Below are 11,338 nucleotides of genomic sequence, written 5' to 3'. Positions count from 1 at the left end.
TAAGTAGGGACGTTAGGACCTATGGATACAATTTTTAATTATTTATATTTATATTTATATTTATATTTATTCAGGTAATTTATGACCTGAAGCTTTAGTATTCCAATTAAACTGTACCTAGATTCAAAACAACTACTTAGGCGTAATCATCCAATGATGAATACTGATCCACCAATGGTAGTTAATTTACCCCAAGAAAACACATTATTTGAATATGCATAGGAGCAACAAGGAAACAACCGGGAAGAAGTCTTGATGGATCAAAGGACATTGCGTGAGTACACCCTCTCTACATTAGATACAGTGCAAGGAAGCATAGAACAACCGACGATTAACACCAATAATTTTGAAATAAAGACGACCATGATTCAGATGATCCAAAATGCACTGCAGTTCAAAAGGAGTATAGTTGGAGACCCGAATCTACACTTGAAGCTATTTAATCGGTTACTCCCGTTCTCCTTATGCGACAATGCGACTGATTGGTTGGATTTGTTAGCATCAGGTTCTATTTCATCATGAATGATCTAGCAGAAAAATTTCTTCCCGACTAGTCAAACCATTCATTGAGGTGAGAAATCATCAATTTTAAACAATATAAAGGTGAATTCTTGTACGAGGCATGAGAACGTTTCAAGACGATGATAAGAAAGTGCCCACACCATAGATTGCAAGAATGACTCCAAATACAAATTTTCTATAATGGTGTTGATGGACAAGTTAAATCTAGCTTAGATGGAGCATCCGACAGATCTCTCATGTTCCATACGTATGAATGGCCCTACAAAATCATCGAGGATATGACCATTAAATTATACATGTGGCCTAAAGAGAGATTATGTACCAATCCAAGCCACCAATGGTAAAATTTGTGAAAGAAAAGAATGATGATGATCAATTCCAATGAATCCTTGAAAAGTTAACATTTGAAGACACCCGTCAAGTCGACGAGAGCGGAGCCACATTCAAAGAACCAGTCGGAGGAGACGAGTGATATAGGCAATAGGGGTTGAGATCCCTCATCAAATACCTACAACCCCGATTGGAGGGTTCATTCGAACTTCAAGTGGAGAAGCATCCAAGAAGGTGTGAATCAAACACAAACTTGACAAAATCCTTCTTACCAATCCCTACCGTTACAACAACAATCTGTGAACAATAACCATACTGTATGTGGTTAAAGATTTGATCAACTAGACGAGGAGATGCAAAAAACAAAGATGGATACTCGACAAGTCCAAGTAACGTGTGGATGACTTGTGTGACACCCCTAAAGTGACCCTAGTCGGAAAGTGGTTTCGGGACCACTAAACCGAGTCATAAAGATAATTAACCGTCATAGTTGATGCTCATTATATGTACATATGCATGTGTGAAAATTTCATGTTTGAATTTTGTTAATGGTAAGTGAATTTTATCAAATAGGACTTACGTGAGAAAATTTGGAAATGTGCTAGGCAAATGTAAAGTGGCCTAATAATGCATGTTGTGAAATGATGGGTTTGCATGTCAAATTCCCCACTTTAGAGGAAGTGGCCGGCCATGAGGGTATGGGATACAAAGCATATGCATTTTGTATTAATATTATAATGACTACATGGTTTTATAATAGGAAATAAGTATTAGAAAAAAAAAGAAAGATGTTAGATAATAATTAGTGGGAGGAGAAACCAAAGTTGTTCATCCTTTCCTCCATTGCCGTAGCCTAAAGGGAGGGAGAAGAAAGTTTGGTTGCTTTGATTTTTGGCTTAGAAGATGGCTAGAATGAGGTATGTATTGAATGATTCTTGAAAATCTATGCATGTTTGAGATGATTAGTTCAAACTCTACTTATCCCATAGATTAAACTTAGAATTTTGAGGTTTGAGATTCAGTCAATAAGCTTGAAACTCATAGTAGTTTGTTTTGGTAAGTTTGGTATACGGATGATAGATGTGTTTTGGTTTTAGTTTGATAACGATGTTAATGATGGTGATTTTCGGTCATGCATTAACTTAAATTGTAAGTATGATTTATGGTATAATTTGTGTGATGGAATGGTCTTGAGATTTGGCTTGATTAAATGGGTAAAATGCAAAGTGTTTTAAAGATGATGTAATGGTTATTTCGGTTTATGGGAAGTAAATATAGATGATGGTTATAAGCTGTTTTATGATTTGATAATGGTGATTAAATCTTGTAGTTAAGTGTTTAGATATATATATTAATAATGAATTTAGCTGTACTTGCTATGTTAGAAATATGCAATGCTATAGGTATTTGATTATTAGATATGGTTATTTTAAGTTGATTTGTAATGGTATGATTGCATTGATGAATTGGTTTTGGAAATGGTGGGAAGAATTGGCTATTATGCTTGATACTAATGCCGAATATGAGAATGTTGTACTTGAAAAATGTAGGTGAACATGACAAGTGTATTTGGCTTAGGGCATAAAGGATATGAAAATTTGGTATTTATTTTTGATTGTGTGTGTATGACCATGGATAATTGGCTGCACAAATATTATGAATACATAATGTATGTTAAATTTATTAAGCTACAAAACATTATACATGATCGGCCAAGGTAAATTATTTGAGTAAAGTATATCTTGACGGTACATTTCGGCTAGTATAAAATGTATATGGATGTCGTATGACTATGTTTAATTTGGGAAGTAAATTGTTTGATTTAGCTCAAGAGCCTAGAGGATCAAGTTGGATAAGGGAAAGGAAAAAGTGATCGAATAGCAGTCGTAATCGTTCGGCAATTTCCGAGGTAAGTTTTAAGTGTTTAAACATTGAGTAAATTCAATTATAATAGGACATGATGAGTTGATTTAATAAGATATGATGTGGCCATGATATGTTCTAAGCTCAAATGGTAAGTTCTTAAGTGTTTGAGCTTGGGAATTTAAGGGTAATTTGAAATAGTCTGCTTCGGACAGCAGCAGTAACGTGATTTAGAAAATCACCATAAATTTATGGACTTTAATTAGAGGCTGAATGAGACATGAAATTAAATCTTAATGAGTCTAGTTTCTTATAAAAGAAACCGTGTAAGCAAAGGAATTTCCGATAATGAGATATTTAAAGTTGTGTGAGATGGTGTCAGAATGACTCCGAAATCCCCTGTTCTGTTTTTAGAAAATCATTATAAATTGTACAAAAATGGTTATAAGATAAAATTTATATGCTTAGACTCCTTAATGAGTCTAGTTTCAAATGAAATCAAATACAACACATTTTGAATTCTGTAAAATGAGAAATTTGATTCGTAGTGAAGAGTGGTCAGATTAGTCAAACAGTGGAACAGGGGAAACTTTAAGAAAAATCTGGTATTGATTGGCCAAACCTAAAATTCTGGAAATTTTATGGATGGAATATATACGAGTCTATATTTAGGAAAAATTAACGGAAAGTGATTTAGAGTTTTGCAGCTCCAGTTATAAATAATTTAGTGACTATTGCTCAGGAAAAACAGCTTGTGCTGAATTTGAGATTGTGTTGTAAACCTTGATAAACTTGTTTTAGTTGCTCATAAGCTATTGATTAAACCCATACGTGAATTCTAAATTGTGATATTGGAAAATGATAGATGTAGATTTAGCCAAGACAGTGTATATATGTGATAAGGCCTAATGGCCGATGTGATGAATGTGAAAGTGTATATGTGTGATAAGGCCTAATGGCCGATGTGATGAATGTGAAAGTGTATATGTGTGATAAGGCCTAATGGCCGATGTGATGAATATGTGTGATAAGGCCTAATGGCTGATGTGATGAATGTGAAAGTGTATATATGTGATAAGGCCTAATGGCCGATGTGATGAATGTGAAAGTGTATATATGTGATAAGTCCCGAAGGGCATTTGTGTCAGTACTATATCCGGGCTAAAACCCCGCAGGCTTTATGCGAGAATATTATCACTGATTAATGTCCGTAAGCTTCGTGCTCGTACTATATCCGAGCTCTAAAGACCCGATGACTACGTGTGGGAATTTTGTCCGGGTAAGACCCGATAACTTCGTGTGGAGATTATGTCTGGGTAAGACTTCGTAATAATAATTGCTTATAAATATATTCAATGCGAAAGGTTAAACAGGTATGTACTCCAAGTTTATATGTGAGCTTGAATTGCACTAAATCATAAGGTAGTTATGTGATGCATACGAGAGCAATCTATGAGACTATTCCTATGATTATGTGACATCGGATCAGTGTGAGAGGTGATGTGAAATCATACGATATATCTATGTCACATGAGCTCACTTTTATGTGAAAGTTTATCTGCCTATTGTATATGATGAGATGTGCATATTCGGTAAAGGGATGGTATGCCCGAAGGAAGAGTGAAATAAAAATACGAACAACTATGTTATAATTTGATTGTTATCTGTTGACACTGCTTAAAACTTACTAAGCATTGTAATGCTTACTCCGTTTACTCTGTTTCCTCTGTTTTATAGATCTCATTGCGAAGCTACAGGCTCAGGGATCGTCAGCAACTAGTCTCACTATCACTATCCACTGTTTGGTACTGCTATGTTTTAGATTATCTTATGGCATGTATAAAATAGACTAGTGGTGGAAGAATATTTTGGTTAATGTATATAGCCATGCGAAAATGGCTTATATATGTTTGAGCATAATTTTATAATCATTTGGTATGGAATGGTTAATCACTATCATAATTTTTGCTATTTATGCTAAAAGGGCGAGTTGAATCATGGAAACTATGAAATAGGTAAAGTCTACCTTAAAGGCAGATGCTGGCAGCAGCAGTGATGTAGATTTGGAAAATCACTAAAAATAGTAGGATTGGAATTCAATAATGAATAAATTATGTAAACGAACCTTAATGAATCTATTTTCATAGGAAAGTAACGAAATGATCATATGGACAGTATGTTAAGAGATATTCAGGTTCTCGTGAGACAGGGCCAGAACGGTTTCTGGACTCCCTGTTCCGACTTTGGAAATTAATTACAAATTAACCAGAGATAATTAGGAGTCATGCCATATATGTATAGATTCCTCTCTGAGTCTAGTTTCTATAGAAACCAACGGCATCAGTATTGAAGCTCTGTACAGGGAGATATCCAAGTCGTAATGTGCAAAGGTCAGTGTAGTCGATCCCTGTAACATGGGAGACTTTGACTAATAAACTGTACTAATTGGCCCGACAAAAAATTCTAGAAAAAAATATGTAGATGGGCATATGAGTCTAGTTTCAGGGGAAAATCACGAAACTGATTTTCGAGTTGTGAAACTCAAGATATGATTTTTAAGGTGACAGTGACGCAGTTAGCCAGCTTGCCTGGAAAATTTTTAAAATGGACTGCGATAGTAAGCAAAATTAGTCTGTGAACCCCTCGTGTCCGACTCCGGCAACGGTCTCGGGTACGGGGTGTTACAACTTGAATCTCGGATGGATAACATTTGTAACCAAACGAGCTAGTTAATGATGATGTTGCAGAAACAAAATGGTCAAATTCTCTCTAGTAACATGGAGAACAAACCTCAAAGGGATAAAAAGGAGCACATTAAGGCGATCATGTTTTGATTGGGCAAGGCATTAAAGTTTCCAATCACATCTATACATGAAGAGGAGGAGGTTTCTGAAGTGGTCGATGAATCTATGGAAGAGGAGCAAGTCAAGCACCATGAGCCAATCAAAGTGGTAGTTGAACCAATGTCTGATCTGGTAATAGAAAGACTGATCACAACGAATGTACCATTCCTGACACGACTAGAGGGTAAATAAAAGAGGGACAAGGTAGAGTTTATAATCGGTGTCTGATCTGGTAATAGCAAGACTGATCACAACGAATGTATCGTTCCCGACATGACTAGAGGATAAACAAAAGAGGGACAAGGTAAAGTTTATAAATTTTATCAATCTATTTAAATCTCTCAATGTCAATTTGGCGCTATTAGAACCTATTGATAAAATCTCAAAGTATGCTAAGTGTTTAAAGGAAATTATGAAATGACATAGGAAACTGAAAAAAAAAGATGAGCAAATTGACATTGATGCCTCGTGTAACGCACTAATTGTGAAAAAGATACCCTAAAAATTGAAAGATCCGAATAGCTTTACAATCCTGATAGGAATATGGGATATGCATTTTACTAAGGCCCATTGTGATTTAGGGGCTAGTATCAATTTACCCCTATCAATTTATTGAAAACTCAAACTCGAGGATCTTAAAACCACCTCAATAAGGCTAAAGTTTGTTTATAGATCCTTGGTGCACCCAAAAAGTGTACTTGAGGATGTGTTGGTCAAGGTATAGGGATTTATAATCCTTGTTGACTTTTTATTCCTCAACTTCGAGTAAGATTGAAAAATCCTCGTTCTGTTGGGTAGACCATTTTTGGCCACTTCTAAATCGATGATTGATCTTGAATGAAATGAATTAATTATAGAAATTAATGATGAGATAAAAGTGTTCAAATGTGGTTGTAATTCCCAAAGTGAGGGATTAGTTAGGGAGGAGTGCTATGCCTTATTTAATTTAATCCCTAACGGCCTCGATCAAAGGTATTTCCTAAGTTGTGCAAATGTAGGTACTAATAAGATGAGAGAATGGGACAAATGGCTAGACTTCAATAGAAGGAGTGATTGGAAGGCCTATGATGGGTGAGATCGACTGATGAAGTCGATGGTAAAATTCAAGGAATTACCAGAGTCCGGTAGAACAACATAAATTTTCAACCATCAAACTTAAGTTGTAAATATTGTGTATTAAATTGGTTTTAATTTGTTAAATGTAGGAATTATATTTTTTGTTGTATTACAATTTGTAGTAAAAAAGTTTTCAAGTATAAAGGAGGAGCTACATGTTAGTAGGGTGTATGTACAGGCAACCAGTGACCTTTTAGAAGTCTTGAAAGTGGCCAAATCAAAGCCATGTCATCACAAAACAATCCCATGGTGCGATACAAGCTCTAGGAGTGTAATAATGCTGAATTTTATCATTGAGTTGTACCAAATCCTACCTATGGCGTGACACACCTTCAAATTCAATACAAACAAGGGAAAAAATAGTGTTGTGTAGTGCCATAAAGAGGGCATGACGCAACACACAAGCTATTTTTGAAAACTTTTCAATATTGGTTCAACACAATATTCAAATATATTTCCAAAGTCTGCACTGTAAGGTCCCAAATTTTTAGTTTAAATTTCATAAAATTATTTCAATAGTGAGTTACTGGCCTGATGGTTAAGAATGAGTAAGGAATTATTTTAATTGGCTTAGAGACCCGAGTTTGAATTTCTTCCCAAGCAAATAAATTAATTTTACTATTTTTGCCCCCACTCCCCTAGTTTTGTGCCGCCCAATCTAGCTAAACCCTAGGTATATATGTTATTTCTTTCATTTTTCTAGCTTTTCTCTATTCTTCCTTTGCTCTTGCTATCCATCTCATCTCTCTCTCCCATTCTTCTAATTTTTTTCTTCCTTTTTCCCCTTGTGTATTCCCAAACACAATGAAATTCAAGATTGTTGTGTCATCTCTTTGTCTATTATTTTACTACCATTTTTCTAGCCGCATTATTGTCATTTTTAATCTCCAAATCAGCCTCCCTTTGCTATCCATTGCTGCCCCCTCTCCTCCACTTCTGGTGGTACCAGTTAAATTCCTTTTCCTCCTCTTGTCTTTTCCTTTGCTTTTTGAATTTGCTGCTATTTTTACAACCATTTTACTATTGTTTCTAGCCCTAAAAATTGTCCCATTTTCTGCCAAAATATTTCTCTTTGTGCCATCCAAGTGAACCCCTATTTCTGTCACCGTTTGTGGGGTTGCCACCCTTGGAACACCATTGGTTTGGGCTATTGTTTTCTCTTCATTTCCCACCCCTTAAAATAGAATTTTCTTTGATTTTTATTTGGTTAAAACAATCCTTAACATTCCAAATCAATAGGGTATTTGAACACGTTCATCTGACATTTCAGTTCTGGTTATCGGGTAGTGTAAGTGTGGATCTATACAAGATCTTGTGTCGTTTGATTTCGTTAATGGTTATTGTTTTTGCAAAATGCATAAGAACTTAGGTTGAACTTTACTTACTGATTTTGTGTGTTATTTCCAACTTAGGAACTAATTTTGACGTCCTGGATCAGCAGTGAAGTCGAATTTCGTTCACACCTTCATTTCGCATCAAATTAGTGTAAGTTAGCTTGTCGAATTGGATTTGAGAAATTGTTAGTGGAGCACTAATTTTCACGAACCCTCAAGGGGTGTTTTAATACTGGTTTTATCCATATTTTAATGTGTTAAACTCTATAATTTGGATTTAGACACATCTAAGGCTTAAGTGTGGAAGCGCAAACTTTACGAATTAGTGTTGTGGACTTGCGAATTAAGGTATAGGCCTTTCCCTTTGGTAAATTGGTCTAAAAACCTTATAATATGTGTTTAAATGGTAAATTTTCTTGCTGGTTTTGGCATGGCCGAATGGCCTAAGTGCTAGTAGATGAGGTGTCGAGCAAGGTACATATCTAAATAGATAGCCTGATTATTAAAGGCCCTATTGGGACAAAATGAATTCTCTATAAGCTGTATGTGATGTATGACTTTGTGCTATAATTGGTTGACCATATGTTGGTATATGAAATATCTGATTGCTAAGTCTTGATGAAAATGTATGTACTGTATGCATGTATAGCATGTTGAATTTTGAAACACTTATTGATATGCATGTAATATGTAACATCCCGAGTTAGGGCCTAGTCGGAACAGTGGTTTCGGGACCACAAATATGACACAGTAAATTTTTTTATTATATTTTTATGGTTTAAAATTTCACGAGATGATTTCGTGAAAATTTCGTTCGAAAATTTTGACGTTTGGGCACTCAATTTGGTCAAAAGGACTAAATTGTAAAAAGTGAAAAAGTTGAGTTCCACATGTTAGAGGTGTCTAATTGTTATGAAATTTTAAATTGGAGGCCCTTAAATGGTAATTAGACCATTGGATAATTTTTTGGACAAAAATGGACATTAAATGGGTGAAATAGAATATTTTTAAGTTAAGGGCATTTTTGGTAATCTAGTAATTAAAATGAATTAAAAACAAAATTAAAAGCCAATTTTTGTCCATCTTCTACCCCATGATCGAAACTTGCATGGAGAAGACATAGCTAGGGCTTTTCAAGCTTCCAAGATCGATTGTAAGTCCGTTCTAGCCCCGTTTTTAATGATTTTTACGTTTTTGAAATCCTCGTAACAAGATCTACTCATTTCTACCCATATTTTGAGCTAGGGTTTGTGTTTAAAAATTTACCCAAGGATGACATACATGTGTTTTGATGTCTAATGGTAGAAAATGAATGCTCAGTGTGTAATAAACGACTTTTACTAAGTGGTTTTCGGTGAAATTGTCAAAAAGGACCGTTTTGCAAAAGTTACAAAATTTGTCATAAAAGTGTGATTTAGTGGAAATTAGGGCTGTTATAGTTATGAAAATGATTTTTCTAGGCTTAAAATGCAAGGAAATTAGATAAAAATCATTTTACGAGCCTTGGGGCAAAAGTGCAAATATGTGACAGTTTAGGGAAAAATGCAAAATTGTAAAAATATGATTTTTGGACCCATATGAATAATATGACTAATTAGTAAGCTAAATGCGATATTATAGATCAAGGAAAATGAGATTCAGGCATATATTGGAAATGAATGAGATTATGGACTAAATCGGAATATATAGTCGTGCTCGCATTTAAGGTAAGTTTGTATGTAAATAATGTATCGATTCTTTTTATGTTATTATATTTTGTTATTATATGAGATGTCGCTGCCTATATAATGATCATTTGATGTAAATTACGAATCGAAATAGACTATGAATGAATTTGTTAACTGTTGAAAAGTGAGGAATTTCTCGGTTGAACCTTCGGAATAGAAATGATACGAATGATCCATTGTGAGAACACATGTGTAGTACTATGTGTAGGCTACTATGTGTTTAAGATGGTTGTCGGTTACGTGTGTAGTACTAACTGTAGGCTACTACGTGTACCAGATAGTTAGGTTGCATGTGTAGTACTAAGTGTAGGCTACTATGCATACCCGACGACTTCGATCACGTGTGTAGTACTAACTGCAGGCTACTACGTGTATCAGATGGTTAGGTCACGTGTGTAGTACTAAGTACAGGCTACTATGTGTACCAGATTATTGGTCACATGTGTAGTACTAAGTGCAGGCTACTGTGCGTACCAGATAGCTTCGATTACAAGGGTGGTAATATGTGCAGGCAACCGTGTATCTGTTATTATTCTGATAAGTTCAACGGGAAATCGACTAAGTGAAAATACATGTGAACATGACCATGTGATGAATAAGTGCAGGTATATGTTTGTGGAAATTTATGAGCAATGTGCTCGATAGTTGAGCGAAGTTTCGGTAAGATGGAATGGAGTAAGTGAAATTATGTAAGAGTGAAATTTGTAATAAAACAGTTTTGGACAGCAGCAGTTGTGTAAATTTGAAAAATCACCAAAAATAGTGGAAATTGAATTAGAGGTTGAATAAGATATGAAACTAAATATTATTGAGTCTATTTTCATATAAAGGAAATGGTGTAAGAAAAATAATTTCATATTATGAGATATTTAAATTTTTGTGAGACAGATTAGAATGATTTCGGAATCACCTGTTTTGACTTGGAAAAATCATGAATTTTTTTTCTTTTGACCAAGTACCGTTGTTGTTTACAACGATTGTCATTGACTGTGCCCAATCGTCTATGGTTTTTTCATAATCTGATATTGAAATATTAGTCAAGTCTAAATATATTCCACCTTGAGCCACATTTCTTTTATTTAAATCATCTATCCTATGTGGTATAGGTATAGTTTGACTTGGTTGTTGATTAGAAGATTCTCCTATATATTCGGTTTTAACTTCATTAGTTGCTATATTTTCGGTTTGATTACCAAAAATTCTAGTTGTATTTTCAACTGTCTCAAAGTCTTTATTTAAAGCTCTCAGATAATCATCTTTTTGAATATCTGATTCTAGTTTTCTTTTACCATAGGGATCTGTTTGATCAGTATCCATTGGTTCGGGGACTTCTATATTTTCATCCTCATCTGTTGAAGTATTTTCTTCATCAGATTTATAACTAGTTACTTTTAAATCTTCTTGATTATCAGAATTACTAGAACTACTACTTTTTGTAGTATCATAATTTTACATATAATGATAATTAAACTGAGTAAATAGATCTTTATGTTTTTCATAAAGTTCTTCTATTAATTTTAAGTATTCTATTCTTTCATTTTTATCTGTACTTTTAGTAAATCTGACTTTCCAATGTTCTATTAATTCTTTATAAGATTGAAAA

The 11,338-nt window shown here is 34.5% G+C and overlaps 1 non-coding gene across 1 annotated transcript; it reads right to left on the bottom strand.

Annotated features, from left to right (window-relative positions):
- Positions 1-561: 561 nt before the first annotated feature.
- Positions 562-670, bottom strand: LOC121229829 (small nucleolar RNA R71). Its single transcript, XR_005927784.1, has one exon. It is a non-coding gene; the product is annotated as a small nucleolar RNA R71 (small nucleolar RNA).
- Positions 671-11,338: the final 10,668 nt, after the last annotated feature.

This window comes from Gossypium hirsutum, chromosome A05 (assembly GCF_007990345.1).
Source record: "Gossypium hirsutum isolate 1008001.06 chromosome A05, Gossypium_hirsutum_v2.1, whole genome shotgun sequence".
Lineage (NCBI taxonomy): Eukaryota > Viridiplantae > Streptophyta > Magnoliopsida > Malvales > Malvaceae > Gossypium > Gossypium hirsutum.
Note: the sequence above shows the minus strand (reverse complement) of the source record. Positions and strands in the feature narration are given on the sequence as shown.